This window comes from Cervus canadensis, chromosome 13, assembly GCF_019320065.1.
Source record: "Cervus canadensis isolate Bull #8, Minnesota chromosome 13, ASM1932006v1, whole genome shotgun sequence".
Classification (NCBI taxonomy): Eukaryota; Metazoa; Chordata; class Mammalia; order Artiodactyla; family Cervidae; genus Cervus; species Cervus canadensis.
In genome coordinates, this window is record NC_057398.1 from 67,764,507 (window position 1) to 67,785,313 (window position 20,807).

General features: G+C 39.4%; 1 long non-coding RNA gene across 1 annotated transcript; it reads left to right on the plus strand.

The window, feature by feature from the left end:
• The first annotated feature begins 268 nt into the window (after window positions 1–268).
• LOC122452368 lies at window positions 269–16,286 on the plus strand. Its single transcript, XR_006272667.1, has 3 exons — window positions 269–443; window positions 5,190–5,195; window positions 16,277–16,286. It is a non-coding gene; the product is annotated as an uncharacterized LOC122452368 (long non-coding RNA).
• The last annotated feature ends 4,521 nt before the right edge of the window (window positions 16,287–20,807 follow it).

Here is a 20,807-nt window from a genome sequence, read left to right on the forward strand (position 1 = left end):
GGCTGTGTCTGGCATCGAAACTAAATTATAATGCTATGAAAAACAATATTGCATAGGAACCTGGACTGTTTGGTCCATGAATACAGGTAAACTGGAAGTGATCAAACAGGAGATGGCAAGACTAAACATCAACATTTTAGGAATCAGTGAACTTAAATGGACAGGATTGGGTGAATTTAATTCAGATGACCATTATATCTACTACTGGGGGGAAGAATCCCTGAAAAGAAATGCATAGCACTCAGAGTCAACAGAAGAGTCCAAAATGCAGTACTTGGATGCAATTTCAAAAACAACAGAATGATCTCAGCTCATTTCCAAGATAAACCATTCAATATCACAGTAATCCAAGTCCATGCCCCAACCACTAATGCTGAAGAAGCTGAGGATGAGTGGTTCTATGATGACTTACAAGGCATTCTAGAACTAACACCCCCCAAAAAGTACTTTTCATCATAGGGGACTGGAATGCAAAAGTAGGAAGTCAAGAGATACCTGGAGTAACAGGCAAGTGTTGTCTTGGAGTACAAAATGATGCAGGGCAAAGGCTAACAAAGTTTTGCCAAAAGAACTCACTGGTTATAGCAAACACCCTCTTTCAACAATGCAAGAGAAGACTCTACACATGGACATCACCAAATGGACAATACTGAAATCAGATTGATTATATTCTTTGCAGCTAAAGATGGAGAAGCTCTATAGAGTCAGCAAAAACAAGACTGGAAGCTGACTGTGGCTCAGATCATGAACTCCTTATCGCAAAACTCAGATTTCAATGGAAGACAGTAGAGAAAACAACAAGCAATTCAAATATGACCTAAATCAAATCCCTTATGATTATATACTGGAAGTGACAAAAAATTTCAAGGGATTGGAGCTGATAGAGCACCTGAATATCTATGGACAGAGGTTGATAATATTGTACAGAAGATAGTCGATCAAGACCATCCCCAAGAAAAAGAAATGCAAAAAGGCAAAACCGTTGTCTGAGGAGGCCTTACAAAAAGCTGAGAAAAGAAGAGAAGTGAAAAGCAAAGAAGAAAAGGAAAGATATACCTATCTGAATACAGAGTTCTGAAGAATAACAAGGAGAGATAAGAAAGCCCCCCTAAGTTAACAATGCAAAGAAATAGAGGAAAAGGATAGAATGGGGGAAGATTAGAGATCTCTTCAAGAAAATTAGAGATACCAAGGGAAAAACTTCATGCAAAGATGGGCACAATAAAGAACAGAAACAATATGGACCTAACAGAAGCAAAAAATATTAAGAAAAGGTAGCAAGAATACACAGAGAAAAAAATACAAAAAAGATGTTAATAACTCAGATAACCATGATGGTGTCACCACTCACCTAGAGCCAGACCTTTTGGAGTGTGAAATCAAGTAGGGCTTAGGAAGCATCACTTCAAACAAAGCTAGTGGAGGTCATGGAATTCCAGCTGAGCTATTTCAAATCCTAAAAGATGATGCTGTTAAAGTTCTGCACTCAATATGCCAGCAAATTAGGGAAACTCAACAATGACCACAGAATTGGAAAAGGTCAGCTTTCTTTCCAATCCCAAAGAAGACAGTGCCAAGGAATGTTCAAACTACCACACAATTGCCCTCATTTCACATGCTAGCAAGGTAATGCTCAAAATTCTCCAAGCTAGGCTTCAATAGTACATAACCTGAAAACTTCCAGATGTACAAGCTGGATTTAGAAAAGGAAGAGGGACCAGAAATCAAATTGCCAGCATCTATTGGATCACAGAAAATCAAGGGAATTATAGAAAACAACATCCACTTCTGCCTCATTGACTATGTTAAAAGCTTTGACTTTGCATTCCAGGATGTCTGGCTCTAGGTGAGCAATCACACCATCATGGTTATCTGGGTCATGAAGATCTTTTCAATATATTTCCTCTGTGTATTCTTGCCATCTCTTCTTAGTATCTTCTGCTTCTGTTAGGTCCATATAATTCCTGTCCTTTATTGTGCCCATATCATGTCATGAAATGTTCCCTTGGTATCTCTAATTTTCTTGCAGAGATCTCTAGTCTTCTGCATTCTATTGTTTTCATCTATTTCTTTGCAATGATCACTGAGGAAGACTTTCTTATCTCTCCTTGTTATTCTTTGGAACTCTGCATCCAAATGGGTATATCTTTCCTTTTCTCCTTTGCCTTTAGCTTCTCTTCTTTTCTTAGCTATTTGTAAGGCCTCCTCAGACAACTGTTTTGCCTTTTTGCATTTCTTTTTCTTGGGGATGATCTTGATCACTGCCTCCTGTACAATGTCATGAACATCCATCCATAGTTCTTCAGACACTCTATCAGATCTAATACCTGGAATCTATTTGCCACTTCCACTATATATTCATAAGGGATTTGATTTAGGTCATAGTTGAATGGTCTAGTGGTTTTCCCTACTTTCTTTCATTTAAGTCTGAATTTTGCAATAAGTGTTGATGATCTGAGCCACAGTCAGCTCCCAGTCATATTTTTTGACTGTATAGATCTTCTCCACCTTTGGCTACAAAGAATATAATCAATCTGATTTCAGTATTGGCCATCTGGTGATGTCCGTGTGGAAACTTCTCTTATGTTGTTGGAAGAGGGTGTTTGCTATGACCAGTGCATTCTCTTGGCAAAACTCTGTCAACCTTTGCCTTGCTTCATTCTGTACTCCCAAGCCAAATTTTCCCATTGCTCCAGGTATTTCTTGACTTCGTACTTTTGCATTCCAGTCCCCTATGATGAAAAGGATGTCTTCTTTTGGGTGTTAGTTCTAAAAGGTCTTGTAGGTCTTATAGAACCGTTGATATCCAGCTTTTTCAGCATAAGTGGTTGGGACATGAACTTGGATTACTGTGGTATTGAATGGTTTGCCTTGGGAACAGACGGAGATCATTCTGTCATTTTTGAGTTTGCACCCAAATACTGCATTTGGGCTCTTTTGTTGACTCTGAGTGCTACTGCATTTCTTCTAAGGGATTCTTGCCGACAGTAGCAGATGTAACAGTCATCGGAATTAAATTTGCCCATTCCTATCCATTTTGGTTCACTGATTCCTAAAATGTCGATGTTCACTCTTTCCAACACCTGTTTGACCACTTCTAATTTACCTTGATTCATGGACCTAACATTCCAGGTTCCTATGCAATATTGCTCTTTACAGCATCAGACTTTGCTTCCATCACCAAGCACATCCACAACTGGGTATTGTTTTTGCTTTGGCTCCATCTCTTCATTCTTTCTGGGGTTATTTCTCCACTCTTCTCCAGTAGCATACTGGGCACCTACCGACCTGGAGAATTCATCTTTCAGAGTCATATCTTTTTGCCTTTTCATACTGTTCATGGGGTTCTGAAGGCAAGAATGCAGAAGTGGTTTGCTATTCCTTTCTCCAGTGGACCACATTTTGTCAGAACTCCCCACCATGATCCGTCCATCTTGGGTAGTCCTACGTGGCATGGCTCATAGTTTCATTAAATTAGACAAGGCTGTAGTCCATTTGATTAGTTTGATTAGTTTTCTTTAATTTTTTTCCTGTGAAATGCTGGGCTGGATGAACTGCAATGCACAATGCCAGACTGGGTGAAGTGCAAGCTAGAATAAAGAATGCCAGGAGAAATATCAATAACCTCAGATATGCAGATGACACCACCGTTATGGCAGAAAGTGAGGAGGAATTAAAGAGCCTCTTGATGAAAGTGAAAGAGGAGAGTGAAAAACCTGGCCTAAACTCAACATTAGGAAATGAAATCATGGCATCTGGTTCCATCACTTCACGGCAAATAGACGGGGAAACAATGCATACAGTGACAGACTATTTTCTTGGTCTCTAAAACCACTGCAGATGGTGACTGCAGCCATGAAATTAAAAGACGCTTGCTCCTTGGAAGAAAAGCTGTGACCAACTTAGATAGCATATTAAAAAGCAGAGACATTATTTTGCTGAAAAATGTCCATCCAGTCAAAGCTATGGTTTTTCCAGTAGTCATGTATGGATGTGAGAGTTGGACTATAAAGAAAGCTGAGCACTGAAGAATTTATGCTTTTGAACTGTGGTATTGGAGAAGACTCTTGAGAGTCCCTTGGACTGCAAGGAGATCAAACCAGTCAATCCTAAAGGAAATCAGTCTTGAATATTCATGGAAGGACTGATGCTGAAGCTTAAACTCCAATACATTGGCCACCTGATGTGAAGAGCTAACTCATTGGAAAAGACCCAGATGCTGGAAAGATTGAAGGCAGGTGGAGAAGGGGATGACAGAGGATGAGAGGGTTGGATGGCATCACCGCCTCTATGGATGTGAATTTGAGTAAGCTCTGGGAGTTGGTGATGGACATGGAAACCTGGCATCCTGCAGTCTGTGGAGTCACAAAGAGTCGGACAGGACTGAGTGACTGAACTGCACTGAAAGGCTTTGACTCTGTGGATCATGACAAACTGTGGAATATTCTTTAAGACCTGGGAATACCAGACCACCTTACCTGCCTCCTGAGAAACTTGATTGCATGTTAAGAAGCATAGTTAAAAATGGACATGGAACAACAGACTGGTTCAAATTTGGGAAAGGTATACTTCAAGTTTGTTCATTGTCACCCTGCTTATTTAATGTTGATCCAGAGTACATCCTGTGAAATGCCAGGCTGAATGAGGCACAAGGTGGAATCCAGATTGTAGGGAGAAATATCAACAACCTTTAATGTGCAGATGACATCACCATAATGGCAGAAAGAGAGAGAGAGAGAGAGAGAGAGAGAGAGAGAAAACAACTAAAGAGCCCAGTGATGACGGTGAAAGAAGAGAGTGAAAAAGTTGGCTTAAAACTCAGCATTCCAAAACAAAGATCATGGCATCTGGTTCCATCACTTCATGGCAAAAAGATGGGGAAACAATGGAAACAGTGACAGACTTTATTTTGTTGAGCTCCATACTACTGCAGATGGTGACTGCAGCCATGAAATTAAAAGACATTTGCTCTTTGGAAGAAAAGCTATGACAAACCTAGGCAGTGAATTGAAAAGCAGAGACATCACTTTGCTGATAAACATCAAACATAGTCAAACTGTGGTTTTTCCAGTAGTTATGTATGGATGTGAGTGTTGGAACATAAGGAAGTCTGAGTACCAAAGAACTGATCCTTTCAAACTGAGATGTTGGAGAAGAATTCAATGAACATGAGTTTGAGTAAGCTCCAGGAGATGGTGAAGGATAAGGAAGCCTGGTGTGCTGTAGTCCATGGATTTACAAAGAGTCGAACACAACTGAATGACTGAACAACAACAGTATGAATTTTTAGTATTTTGTCTGTTTATTTTTATGTCTCTAAATATATTTTCTGCTTTTCTTTTTGATTTTTTCTTGAGCCATTATTTGATTAGGAATGTATTTTTTTGTTTCCATGAGTCTGTGAATTCTCCACTTCTCCTGCTTATTGGTTAATAATTATTGACTCCAGTTTCATATCATGAGTTGTAAAACATACTTGATATGATTTCACTATGAAAAATTGTTTGTCAGAATTTGGATAACCTAGAAAATTGAATATGATTTTAGAATCATACATCAATTATGAACTATAAAGAAACAGAAAATTTGAAAAAACCAATGACTATGGAGATTGAATTAGCAATAATAATAAAAGTTTCCAACAAAGATAAGCATAGGCACAGATTGCTTCTCTGGTAAAATTTTAGCAAGCACATAAAGAAGAATGATTATCAATCTTTCTCAAGCCATTTCAAATTTTGAAGAAAAAGGAAAGCTGTAAACTCATTTTATGAGGCCACTATTACCTGGACACTAAAATCAAACAAAGACCCTGCAGTAAAAGAAATCACAGATCAATATCCCATGATGCAAATATCCTCACATATATAGTCAACTGACCTTCAACAAAGATGCCAAGAATACCAGAATGATGAAAGGGAAGTCTCTTCAACAGACGGTATCAGGAAAACTGTATATTCATATGCAAAAGACTGAAATTGTATCTCTATCTTACACCAGTCAAAGATCAACTCAGAATGGACCAAGAACTTAAATGAAATACCTAAAACTGTAAAACTCCTAGAAGAAAACATAAACAGGTTCTAGACATCTGTTTTGGCAATGTCTTGAACATATACCAAAAACGTAGGACAAAAGTTAAATAGACAAAAAACTACATTAAATTATAAAGCTTCTACCCATCACAGGAAAAAAAAAAAATCAAGAGTGAAAGGCAAACTATGGAATGGGAGGAAATATTTGTAAACCCTTTATCTGAGAAGGAGCTATATAAAAAATGTATAAGACACAACTCAATAACAACAACAAAAACAGAGACACATAACTCAAAAATGGGCAAAAGATTTGAACAGATAAATGGCCAACAATTATGTGAAAAAGTGTTCAAACTCTAGAGATCTGTGTCGTAGCTACAGTTAAGGACATGATACTGCATACTTAAATATTTTGTAGAAAGTAGATCTCATGTTAAACATTCTAACTATACATACAAAGAAAATAATAAAAGGACACAAAGACTTATACAGAGACAATGAATATATTTGTTATCTTGATTTGGTGACAGCAGCATAGGTGTACTCACACGCCCAAACCCATCTAGTTATATTTATTAAACATTTCTGTAGATTTTGTGTATCAGTTATACCTCAATAAAGCTGTCAAGAGAAAGTATAATTTATGAACAATACACTAATTTTCCCTATCACTTCTTAGGTCTCTACTGAAAAGTTAAGCTCTGCAAAATCTAGAAATACTCTTAGAGTGTCCTAATTGAAGCTCTACTTGGAAAAAAAAAAATCCAACAAATACTTTGGTTTCATAGATCAAAGGACTCTGCTTTTGCATGTCCAATGGTAAATGAAGATTTTATTACACAGAAACTTCAATTTTGTTCCTTGTTCCTCTGCCCAGCTTAGTGAATACATACTTCAGAAATAAAACCTTGCCCATAGTATTTTCCTGGAAGAATTTTGAAGTTTGAGGAAAAAATTCCCTATATCTTTTTCTTTCTCTTCTTTCACCCTCCTGTTTTTTGCAGCATATAGACACAAAAATACATACACACCTCCATACCATTACTCCTTTTGAGAATTAATGTCCCTAGATATAAAAAGAAGGCGTCATATATTTTTCTTCTTCTATATTGTTCTTACTCCCATTGCTATAATTGGCAAAGAAACAACTCTTAATTATGCTAATCTGTAATCTTCTCCTTTCCTCTCTCTTCCTTTCCATGTGTTTTAATTGTCCATAAGAAAAATATGTCATGGATTCAATGATTTCTTTTAAGATTGGAAGGATATAAACATTAAAAGAAAAAATGCAAGGCAAATCAAGATACTACAAGAAGACAAGGTAGTCAGTCTTTCACACTGTGTCATCAATAGCATCAATTCTATTTATTATGAAGACACAATTATCAGCCTAATTTATCAAGCAAAATCTCACATGTGCAGCTTAGATATAAATGTGAATCTGTCCCTTTTCCTTTGTTCAGGAGAACAAAGTTCCTAATAAGGAGAATAAGATAAGATTTTGATGTCATTTTCTTTTGATCATTCCTCAAAAAAAGAGATGAGATTTTGAAGATACTCACTTCAGTGCCCTCAGCTAGAAATGAGATGCTGTGAAGTCTGTAGGGAAAAGACCTTTTACAACTTCTCTAAAATGACTTTGAACACAAAGTTGCCTAAAACTCAAAAGTGGCATGAAGCGTTCGTGTTGTTACTTAATTGCAAAATCACATTTTACTGTCTTATACACAGTTAGTGGGTTATGATAAAAAGTTAGTGATATTTTTAAGCTGAAGAATTCCATTTTAGGTAGGCAAAGACTGTCAGGGACTGGAACACAGCAATAGAGTGTCTCCTAGTTTTCCTTAATTTTGTCCTAGGATCATCAATTACTAATACTTAAAAAAAATTATTTTTGTTTAGGAACATGGTTAATCATTCCAAAAGTATTAAATATTCCATTTTTTACTAGTTAATATTTTAAAGAATATTTTGTTTCCAGTTTTTATAATGTCAGATTATAATTGTGACTCTTCATCTTAAAACAAACAAACCAAACGAATCATACATAATAGTCTCTAATATTGTTATCCTTGACTGATTTGGCTGTGAAATATATTTATTCTGCAGTAAAGAAGGTAAATTTTTTGAGTTCAGTTCAGTTCAATTTCTCGGTTGTGTCTGACTCTTTGCAACTCCATGGGCTGCGGCATGCCAGGTTTCCCTGTCCATCACTAACTCCAAGAGCTTACTCAAATTCATGTCCATGGAGTCGGTGATGCCATCCAGCCATCTCATCCTCTGTCTTCCCCTTCTCCTCCTGCCCTCAATCTTTCCCCGCTTCAGGGTATTTTCCAGTGAGCCATTTCTTCACATCAGGTGGCCAAAGTACTGGAGTTTCAGCTTCAGCATCAGTCCTAGTAATGAATATTCAGGACTGATTTCTTTTAGGATGACTAGTTGGATCTCCTTGCAGTCTAAGGGACTCTGAAGAGTCTGCTTCAAAATTTTTGAGGATTTATTATACATCATTTGTGAATAAATAAGAATTAGAATTAGCTTTTAATATACCATATAAAATTAAGGCCATGACAAATGTATATAATATATATAATGTATATGCTATATAATATATAAAATATTAAGACTTACTTTTATAACTTTTAAATTATTTGTATCATGGCTTTAAAACTTCTTGGGCACATTTTAACACAATGTAATTGGTGAGTGAGCTTTTAAATGTCAATTCCACTAGTCCCTATCTCCAAGGCCCTGAGCAAGTAACGGAAACTCTCAGAGCTTCAGTTTTATCATCATCAAATTAATGATTAATAATACCTTCCTCATAAAAATGCTATTAAAGAGAAATGAGATAGAGTACACAAGAAATCAGGACATTTTCCTAGCTATAGTTAGCATTTAATGAATGAGAACTACTATTTTATATTTTTAAAGAAATCTTGATCTACTCTGTGTTGTCTGGTTCACTTTTGATTCCCAGAACTCAGCTGCAATCCTGGCAAACATTAGATATTCAATAATTATTTATGGACACTTGAAAAAACCTTGAGTTACTGTTTTGCCAAAAGTTTTCACTTTCGGCTCAGGTTCAAAGGATTTGTTAACAAAATAAGCCACTCGTTATATCCAAATAAATATTTATTAGCGAATTATCTAGCTTACTTTCAACATATTAACATTAAAAGAAAAGAGAAATAGAAAGAGCAGAAGATATATCACCAAACTGGGCTTTGACCAACATCCAGACTTAATCAGTGCTGGGAAGTTCCAAGTTACAGCACATCAAGGGTCCCAATTGCGAAAGGTCCCAGGCAGTGTATCAGCTCCATGGGTGGGACTTCAAAGATAGCAATTCAGGTTCCTGCTTATAATCCCAGTTCAGTTCAGCTCAGTCACTCAGTCTTGTCCGACTCTTTGCAACCCAATGCACTGCAGCATGCCGGGTTTCCCTGTCCATCACCAACTCCCAGAGCTGACTCAAACTCATGTCCATACAGTCGGTGATTCCATCCAACCATTCATCCTCTGCTGTCCCCTTCTCCTCCTGCCTTCTATCTTTCCCAGCATCAGGGTCTTTTCCAATGAACCAGTTCTTCACATCAGGTGGCAAAAGTGTTGGAATTTCAGCTTCAGCATCAGTCTTTCCAATGAATAATCCCAGGATGGAAGCAAATTGATATCACCATCAATTTGTGACCAAATTGCAAGCCTGCTTTCATGTTAATGCTGTTTGTTTTGTCTTGTAAAACTTGAAATGTTGCTAACCCTGGGGCTTGGTTGGCCCCTCCAGGGGCTCAACAATCTCAAGATTTCTCCCCCATCTTATCTATGGTGCAGCAAGTCTTGCACTCACAGCAGGCCATCACTCAGTCAGGGCAGTGTTCAGGCAGAAGCAAGGACAGGGGCCTGCTCTGCTTTGTCTCTGAAGGCTAAACAAGACTATTCATTTGATTTCCCTAAGAGTGACATGAATCATCTTTTATATATATTTCTGAGTAGTGGGATTTACAAATAATAATCAGTATAGAATAGGAAGAAAGAAAATTATTACCTAAAGTAACATTTCATTTTGAAGATCAACAAATAAAATAAGTAATGTTTCATACTAAGGGAAGAAAAGACCCACTGAGTGTAGTAGATTGCAATGAGATGTCATTTTTTTAGTTAGAGTATCATTTTGAAGCATGGTTTTGAACTCAATTTCTGAATATCTTTTACATTTATCATCCAATGCTCTGCTTGTTCAAATCAACTCTATGAGATGGATATTATCATCGTCCTTATGTTAGGTAGTTAGAATAGGAAAAAGGAGTCCAAAATGGCAGTGGCTAAAAGACAAAGAAGGGAAAAGCCCATGCAAATAGTACAAAGGAACGTCTGAGGACCTGAGTGAGGACCTCAGGTAAAACAAACAGCACTCCTGGCTGGCCCAATTTACAAAGGGCAGGCCTAGGGGGAGGAGAAAATACATATAAAAAGGGGAGCCAAAATTGGGCTGGGGCCTCTCTTCTCTTCACGTCTTTTGGGTCAGCATTCGCTCACACCTTGAGGATGTATTTTCTTTTACTTTGTAAATACAACTGAGCTGTAATGCAGAGCTGTAACACTGGCCCATCCAAGAGCTGTAACACTGGTTCAAGAGCTGTAGCACTGGTCTGTTCATCGCTTCAAATTTTTGTTGTGATGAGACAGAACCGAGGAAATTGTACACTCCCTCAACATCTATGGTGCCATTTCTCAGATTTTACCAGGCTGAAACAACCTCTGCATGGCCCCAGCGAGGAGGAAGCCAAATACAGCAGGAGCCCAACTCGACAAACGCTCCCGCGGTGGAAGCTGCATGCAAAGAAAGCCCAGTGCAGGGGAAGTGACAAGGAGCCCAGCCTGCTGGAAACTGGGACAGCAAAAAATGAACTCAGCAGAAAACTCACGCGGCTCAGTCTCAGATTCCAGAAGACCTCCATTTAAGGTAGGAGGTCCTCGCTCCTATGGCTGGAAGGACATATGCCTAACAAAATCTCCATTCCTTTACAAGCTCTCATTTCTTGTTTCCTCAAAAACACCGCAAACAGGCGAGCGGCAGAGGGTACAATTGAGGGACTCTGGCAGGGGCTACTCCTCAGTGTGTCCCAAAGGCTCCACTATCTGCTGGGCCCCAGGAGCAGTTGCCCAAACTGGTGGGGGTTCTTCTGTCCTTAATCTGCTTTGTGCCAAGGATCAGGCCAATGAAAGCTGTGAGCACAGGTCAAGTATTTAGCAGATTTTCCAGCAGGTTATGAAGGGGATTCCTCAGCACGTTTTTCCCACTGCTTTTCCCTCCTGTCCTTCAGCTCCTCTCTCCCATGACTTGAACCCTGCCAAAACCCATGGTGCCTGGTTTCAGGACCCAGTGAAGCTCAGGCTCTGATGTCTCATTGCAAAAATTCAGTTAGAGACACAGCAATAGATAAGAGGTGGATTTATTTGGATTCAGAGAGAAGCACACTCCACAGGGTGTGGGCCTTCGCAGAGGCAAATGCTGTGGCCATGGATGTGGTGTGGTTGGGCTTTGCAAGCTGGGTGAATTCGTATGCTAGTGAGTGGGAGGATCATCCCAACTACTGGGGAACAACCCACCCCTCTGTCTTTTGACAGTCTGCCTTGCAACTGTCCTGCCACTTCTGGGTGTGTCATTTAGCTTACAGATTGGGGATCAAGGTTTAGTTGAATTTGGTTTGTCATCTTAGACCCATTTGATTTTAATTGGTTTATATTATACCCTTGTGCTATGTCATTCTTTCAAAAGTTGTGCCCTGCCCCCTTCCCTCCTGTTTCATGCTCTTTTCCTGAGCTCCATCCAGACCCACAGTGCTGCCTCTACAATCTTCTGGGGGGACAACCAGAAAATAGCTGGTTCCCCCTTGGGGGGGAAATACTGTATAATATCCAATCCATCTAGAAGTTCAGGCCTTCATCTCCCATGTTTCCTACAACATGTGCACCATCAGCATCTCTCAGTGAACCCGCTAGGACGGGAGACAGGCACACAATGTCTGCTAGAAGCCCATCTGTTGGCATCCCTTCAAAGGCAATTGGGTTTCCAGGGATAATGTTTGCCATTTTGGGAATAAGCCCTGCAGGCCATTTGGGCCCAAACCCTTACCACCCTTCTCCTAAAGTTACAAACACTCCCGGATCAAATCTCCACTCCACTTTTATGGAACATCTGGTTTGTTGTCTCTTTTCAATTTCTTCTTAAGCCACTTACTAACCTCTACAACCAGGACCCTGCCCCCTTACTGCTCTTATGGAGGACTAGGGGAGGAAATAAATGACTTACATTCTCTCAGAGCAATAAGAGGATAAGGGTTATGGCTGTTTCACCAGGTTCCCAGTCTCAGGGCACAGGCTTGAATTGCTATACATCATGATATCTGTTCCCATGTGTGGTGAACAAACTGGCAATAGGTTAGAATGACAACCCCTTAATCCTACCCAGCACTGGTCACACTGGAGACCTTGAGGATGCCCAACTCCAGCCCAGGAGTCCCAGGAGGTCAACCTGCTTCGACCTACCTAGGGATCCGGTTCCCGGGAGGTTGTCATGCCTCAACCTAATTGGGCATCCATCAGCCTGGGATCCCAGGGAGTCCACCTGCCTAATGATCTGGTCCCCAGGAGGTTGTCACGCCTCCTGCCCAGGGATCCGCCAGTTCGGGAGATCCCAGGAGGTTACCCTGCCTTGACCTGCCTAAAGATCTGGTCCTTGAAAGGTTTTCATGCCTCAACCTGCTCGGGGATCTGCCAGTCCAGGGGTCCCAGGAGGTCGACATGCCTCGACCTGCCCAGGGACTCAATTCTTGGGAGGCTGACCTGCCTAAACCTGCCTGGGGATTCACCCTCCAGGATGCTGTCATGCCTCAGCTTGCTGGGGGATCTGCACCATGACCTGGGGATGCCTGACTCTCAGGTTACAACAGTACTGGGTAGGATAAACTTCAGAAAGACTCACCCCTAAGGAAGTCCACCCATGGAAATAGAAGGAAACCTAATACTTGTGGGACTGTGCCCAGTCTCAGCAATAACTCAGGAACCCAATGAGAACCCTATTGCCTTTCTGGAAAGGCTAAAAGAGGCCCTCTGAAAATTTACCAATCTGGACTTAGACTCTTACAAGGGACAGATTCCCTTAAAGGACAAATTCCTGTCCCAGTGTGCATCAGACATTGGGATAAAGTTACAACAGCTACAGCAGCAGGACCCTGCTGCCTTTCTCAGTGAAATGGTCCAGACAGTCACCAAAACCTTTTATAACAGAAAACAGGAAAGGGAGGCCAAGGCCCATGAAAGGGAGAAAAGGAAAGGGACAAGGCAAGCCCAGATGCTGGCTTCCCTCCAGGAAGCCATATGGCAAACCTTGAGTCTTTACAGACAAGGCAATAGGCAAATGCCTAATCTGTAGACAGGTGAGGGATTGGCCAAAGAGTGTCCAAACCTTGACAAGTATCCTAAAATGACTTGCTACAAATGCCATAAATTGAGACACTGATCAGCACTCTGCCCTCGGGACCCAAGAGCCTCAAGGTCTAGCACCAAGCCTTCCCTCACGATGATTCAACAGGACAGAAGTGGCCCACTCCAGCCAGCCCACCTGTCACAGATAACCATCATGGGGCTGGAACCAAGGGTGCAACTGGATGTGGTAGGTAGCTCCGAGAATTTCTTGGTTGACACAGGGGCTACCTACTCTGTCCTGACCTCCTACTCCAGAGCCTTCTCCTCCTGAACTTGTACCATTTTGGGTGCTACAGGAAAAACAATTACAAAAGGTTCACCCAAGCTCTTCATCATTGCTGGGATGCACAAATATTTTCCTACCAGTTTCTGGTGGCCCCTGAGTGTCCTACTCCCTTATTGGGAAGATATCTTTCCTACCTTTGTAATCTTGCAGCTGTTGCAGTCCTGATAGAAGATGCTTTAAACATCTCTCTTGGTGGCAAACTATTTTTACCATCCACCAAGTGAAACAACTCTTGAATGGAAGAGGCCATTTATGGATGTCTGATCAAAGGATCCTCAGTTATCAAGTAGTGTTGATGGAAAATCCAGGTCTGACTATATCCCCTTGTGAGGTTCTTAACCCTGCAAGCCTCCTGCCTACCCCTGAGGCTCTCTCCCCTTTCACTCTGGCCTAGAAACTTTGGACCAGTGGACAAAACCCTGAAAGGGATTCTCAGAAGATCCTGTGACCAATCCTGAGGAAATCTGGTACACCAATGGAAGCAGATTTGTCTTGGATGGAAAAAGAGCTGGATATGCAGTAGTCTCCAATTTTGAGATCATAGAGGCTAAACCTTTGCCACCAGGTACTTCAGTCCAATTGGCTGAGCTCATAGCCCTGACTCTCAGTTTAGATCTGGAAAAAGGAAAAGAGGTAGCCAGTGTAGTCAGTGTAAATACATTGATTCCAAGTATGCCTTTCTGGTGCTATATGCACATGCTGCTATTTAGAAAGAAAGAGGCCACTTGACCACCCGAGGGTCCCCAATCAAATATGGTGATCAAATTCTTAGACTCTTGGAGGCAGTCCATCTGCCCACTGAGGTTTCAGTCTCCCACCGTAAAGGACACCAAACTGGGAGCACAAAGTGGCATGAGGGAACCATGCAGCCGATCAGGCAGCTAAGAGAGCAGCATTACAGAACCATGACCTAATAGGGGTTGCCACCTTAGTTCCACAGACTAATTTGCCAGAAACTCCTTCATATACTGAAGGTGAGACTCTTAAAGCTAAGAGTGAAGGCTTTCAAGAAGATCATATCTGGTGGTTCCAAAGGAGGGACTCCTTTTTCTGCCTGGGAACCTCCAATGGAAGTTGGTTAACTCCTTACATGCCACCACTCATTTAGGGGAAAGGCCCTCCAAAGATTACTAGATAGGTCCTTCAGAGGAACAGGCTTCCAAACAACTATAAGGCAACTGGTCTCCTCTTGTCCCACTTGCCAATTAAACAACCCCCTAGGAGCTCAAAGACCCCAGCTGGCCCAGCCTGTCCAAAGATGTGGGACCTACCAGGAGAGGACTGGCAGATGGACTTCACCCAGATGCCAGTTTCTCAAGGGTATAAATGCCTATTAGTCATGATAGACACATTCATAGGATGGACTGAAGGCTTTCCCATCTGGACTGAGAAAGCTGAAGAGGTGTTAAAAAAAAAAAAAACAAACAAACAAAAAACTGCTTCATGAAATCATTCTGAGATTTGGTCTGCCCAGGTCATTACAAAGTGAGAATGGGACATCATTTACTTCTAAGGTCACCCAAGGGCTCTCTAAAGCATTGGGCATTATTTATTATCTCCATTGTGCCTGGATGCCTCAGTCTTCAGGAAAAGTAGAAAGAGCCAACCAATTATCAAAATCAGTGATAAAAATAATAACCCAGGAGACCTCCCTGGAATGAAAGGAGGTTTTACCAATAGCTTTCCTCCACACCCATATTGCCCCTTGGTCTTAGTCCTTATGAAATGCTATATGGGAGACCTTTTGTTTATGTCAATGACCTCTTCCTAGATGTAGAGGCTCAGACCCTCTGATCTTATACCATGGCCATTGGGCAATTCCAACAGTATATACGCTTGTGGGGTGTCAACCAGGACCCAAAAGACTCTAATGAGTCACCACCACATGTTCCAGGGACTCAAGTCCTAATTAAAGTCTGGAAAGATGGGTCCCCAAAGGCTCAACTCCAGCCCACATGGAAGGGCCCCTACCTTGTAATACTTTCTACCCCCACAGCAGTCAAGGTACCAGGGCATGACTCCTGGATTCACTACTCAAGAGTCAAGCCATGGAAGAAAACAGAAGAGGAAACTCAATACACCTGTGAGCCCCCGAGAGATCTCGGACACATATTCAGGACTACAAATGAGTGCCATTCTAATGAACAGCCCCAAAATTAAGTTTCTGGGGATAAGATTTCTCAGGACAGCTCTAAAGAGCCAATATAGCTTCATAGGGATTGTACTTCAAAACAGACCAGAGATAGATCTCCTGATCCCTGAACAAGGAATCTTGAGTGAAATGTGTTGTTTCTGGGTAAATACCTCCAACTAAGTTAAAGTCTCACAGTCCTCAAGAAACACATTCAGATCCTATGGGATCTCAAAGAACAAGCTGAAGAGTTCTCAGGTTGGCTACCATCTCTCTTTGGAGGATCCTCCTGATGATGTGAAATTTGGAGTTGGCTAATGCCCCTACTAGTCCTTGTCATCACCATATTGATGCTACTTATGATTGCTCCATGTATTATCAATTGTCTGAACTATTTTGTCTCTGCCCAGGTCAACAAGATACAACATGCAGTGCCAGTTCAACAATGATACATAAAACTGCAGCCAACCACAGAAAATATCACTCACCCTTAGATGGACACCGCTATAAGGATTCTGTGACTTGAGACTAGCAAGAGGGGGAGGCCCAATGCCCCTCACCATCCCAGTTCAGCAGGAAATAGCCAGAGAGACCACGACACCCCTATTCCCAAAGAATGGGGCCTCCTATCTCTTGAGGGAGGAATGTTAGGTAGTGAGAATAAGAAAAAGGAGTCCAAAATGGTCGTGACTAAAAGACAAAGAAGCGAAAACCCCCCACAAATAGAACAAAGAAAGGTCTGAGGACCAGAGTGAGGACCTCAGGTAAAACAAACAGCACTCCTAGCTAAGCACGCCTAGCCCAATTTACATAGGGCAGCTCCAGGGAAAGGAGAAAAAAAACATATAAGAAGAGGAGCCAAAATTGTGCCAGGGCCTCTCTTCTCTTCGTGTCTTTTGGGTCAGCATACTTCATTCCTCAAGAATGTATTTTCCTTTACCTTCTAAATAAAACTGAGCTGTAACATGGAACTGTAACACTGGCCCATCCAAGAGCTGTAACACTGGTCCATCTGAGGGTTGTAATGCTGATCCGTCCATCATTTCAAATTTTGTTGCGACGAGACCGAACTGAGAAAATTATATACTCCCTGACACTTATTTTACAGCAAAGGGAGATTGGTGAGGTTAAGATATTCTCTCATGGTCACTCAGCTGGTATGTGTCAGTTTGAATGTTTAATATTTGAATTTTATATGAATATGTATGTGTGTATGTATAAAGCAGTTGCAGTTTGTGTGTGTATATTGGAATGTAATTTATTAACCATATACATATGAAAACCTAGATTATTTTAAGTTTACAGTTTAAAATTGCAAATACTATTTTATTTCCCTCATGATTTAATTAATACTTCATGGAACAAGTTAAAAGATTGAATTCCCTTAAATAATCATATTCCATTTATAAATTTGGCTAATTAAATTATAATAAATTCTATATTTCTGCAGTTAACATGGTATTCTTAAGCACTCTCAATACCTCATAGACTACTATTAGAATTTATCAAGCAAACTATTTTTAAGCACTTAAAGAAATCATAAATATAATAAGCCAAAATAATAAATGTAGTAAATTAAGTGCTCATATATTCCAATATCATTTACAAACCTTAACAAATGTGATTGTGCTCTGTGACTTAACCTCACACCAACTCAATAGTTCCATTTTCCTCTTTCAAATTATAATCATGCCTAATGTTCCAGGTTCTCTCATATTTCATATTCTCTTTTTTTTTTCATATTCTCTTAAATATTAATCTTCAATAACAAACTCAACAACCACATTGCAGTAAAACAACTTTCTAGGCAGGAAGCACATTTATGCTGTGGGTTGAAATTCTTTGTCTTATTTTTAAGATGTCTCAGTTATTAAGTCATTTACCCACCTCATGAGGCAGTTTCTATTGTTCTACACTTACGGAGTCAAAGTATCATAGACAAGATACAGATCAGTCGCACATCAGTATTAAAGATTGAAAATGTGTACCAGTGTATCACAGACTACTACACTGATTTATCCGAACAACTATGAGACTATCAAGAATTGGGCTTTCCTGGTGACTCAGATGGTAAAGAATCTGCTTGCCATACAGGAGACATGGGTTTGATCCCTGGGTTGGGACAATCCCCTGGAGGAGGGCATGGCAACCCACTCCACTCTTCTTACCTGGAGAATCTCCATGGACAGAGGAACCTGGCAGGCTACAGTCCATGGGGTTACAAAGAGTCAGACATGTCTGAGCAGCTACGCACATCAGATTACTTCTCACTGTCGAGCTCTCTGTCCTGTCTGCAAAGTCAACAAAGAACTTTGAAGCAAGCATATTTTATTTAGAATTTATTTTCACTACCTAGTGCAACATACATATACTGAACAATTTTTAACTTTCAGATTACTCAATTTTTGTACCTTTTCCTAATTGAACACCTAACTAGGATAGTCAATGGAATTTTGTGCATCACTCCACACTGACCCATGTCCACAGCCACCCCCTCCCCAAACACACACACCCATGTAGGCATGCATACGCACAAAATGCATAAATATTCGCATAGAGTTAACCACCTTTCATAGTCACTTATTATGTTGTAATAATTGTATTAATCTTTCTTTATGAGGATGTTATGTATATTATCTCATTTGCAATTTTTATAAAACTTCCAGTACATAGAGATACACAATAAGCAGAGTATCAGATAATAAAATTAGTAAAATATTTAGGAAATGATTATTAGCAATTGAAAGAACCATGCTGACATGATTCAGATCACCCTTTTGTATACAATTGAAGAAATGTTTTTATTAATAAATAATTCTTTGTATCTTTTTTAGATTACATATATAAATGATATTGTACAATATTTCTTTGTCTAACTTACTCTTTCTCTGTCTGACTTACTTTACTCAGTATGACAAACTCTAGGTCCATTCATGTTGCCACAAATAGCATTATTTCATTCTTTTTAATGGTCAAGTAATATTCCATTGTGTGTATGCACCACATCTTCTATAACATGGTCCTAAAGGACTCATCCACCCTAATGTTCATTGCAGCACTGTTTGGAATAGCCAAGACTTGGAAGCTACCTAAATGTCCACTGACTATAGAAAATTTGTCAATGTGATAAGTGATCTTTATTTCAAAGCATGCTCCTACCTATTTGTCGTGTTTACAGGAATTTATCTCATAGACCAGAGATTTCATTGTATCTGTGTTTTCTTTAGGAAGCTTTCTTTTAGTCCAAAATTGAGATATATGTTAATAACTTTTCAGTGGCCTTTCTGCTAGTTCTATCATACTGACGTACACTCTGCAACTCTCTCATTGGTTGTGTCTACTAAGCTTACTTCTGCTCATGCACCATGGACTGCTTGAAGACAGAGTTATTGATTGACCATCACTTTATCTGTAGAAGCCAATGTAAAAACTGTAAGATTATTAGTCAAAATTATTAAATAAGGAAATTAAATGTAATGGTACAGAAAGTGTATTTAGTTATATTCTTCACCTCAATTAAACAATTATCAAATATTTTATACAGTAACCTCAGAAATCTACTGATAGTGGGAAACAAGTAACTTTTGATAATGAGGTTTTTTTAACACACTACAAAACCCCTCCTAAATTTGCTAATGCCTATTTATGTTTAAGATCAATGTACTTAATATGCAGACTATCCTAGCTGAAACTTCTGATTTGCACAGTCTTTAGAATGAACTACAAGAAGTGTCTCCAAGGTTAAAGGAGGGAACATGGATAGTGTTATAAAAATAAATTTCCACATGTATAATATCCCTATGGTCTCTTTACTAAAATTGATTTGCCTCACAACTGACCTATATGTCTTTCTAGGTTCTCTTTCTCCATATCCTCTTTCGTAAAATCTCCTACCTAAAGAAATACATCCTTTTACTGTCCGGAACTTTATTGTGATATATTGCTCCTGGGTGTGAAATCACCTGGGATGCAAAAGTAAGTGTCAATTAGCATTATTTGTTCTTGAAAAAGCCCATTTTATGATTCATTATATCATAAAACATGTGTGCTTTTTTCATATATATTTTGGTAAGTTAATGAGGCTTTAGAAACAAAGTATTTTGGCACTTGTTGAGATATTTAAAATTCAAAGATAGCAAAGAAAAGTCTGTGGAAGTGACTTTTCTCTTTCATCTTCGAAGAGTTATTATCAAATAGTGCATGGTTCCTCAGGAAGAGACCAAATCAAAGAAAATATTGAAAGATAAAAATTATTCATTAGTCCATGGGGTTGCAAATAGTCTGACATGACTTACTGACTAAACAACAAATTAAGAATAAGCAGTGTTTCTGCATTTTCTTGTGACTCATCATTAGGAAGAGTGAGTATCTAGAAAGGAAAGTCCTGAAAAAAAAAAAAGTGAAACTTATTTATGTTGCCAAATCTTTTAAATGGCACTGCAGTGCTTCCAAGGATGATCAAAAGTTTCAGGATATACCAAAGGGGAAAATGTGGTTTCTTTTAGACGCATTTTTCATAATTCTATGAAGTAGGCAATAGATTATTAGAATGAAATATATATTACAGTTATGGTCATTTCTCATTTTTTCTTTAAAGTATTTCTATTTACTATTACTATAGTAGATGTTGGTTTATTTCATTTTAGCATGATGTAATTTTATTTTTCATTAAATACAAGGAAAATTATAATGGAAAAACTATAAAAATTGATTTATTTCTTACTTTATTCATGTTCTTAATTGTTACTTAGATCTCAAAAGCAGACTTCTATACTCATTTATATATATAACTTGCAAATAGTATTCTTTCTTTTATCATACATCTCACTTATAAATAACTTACAATTTTAACATATTAGCC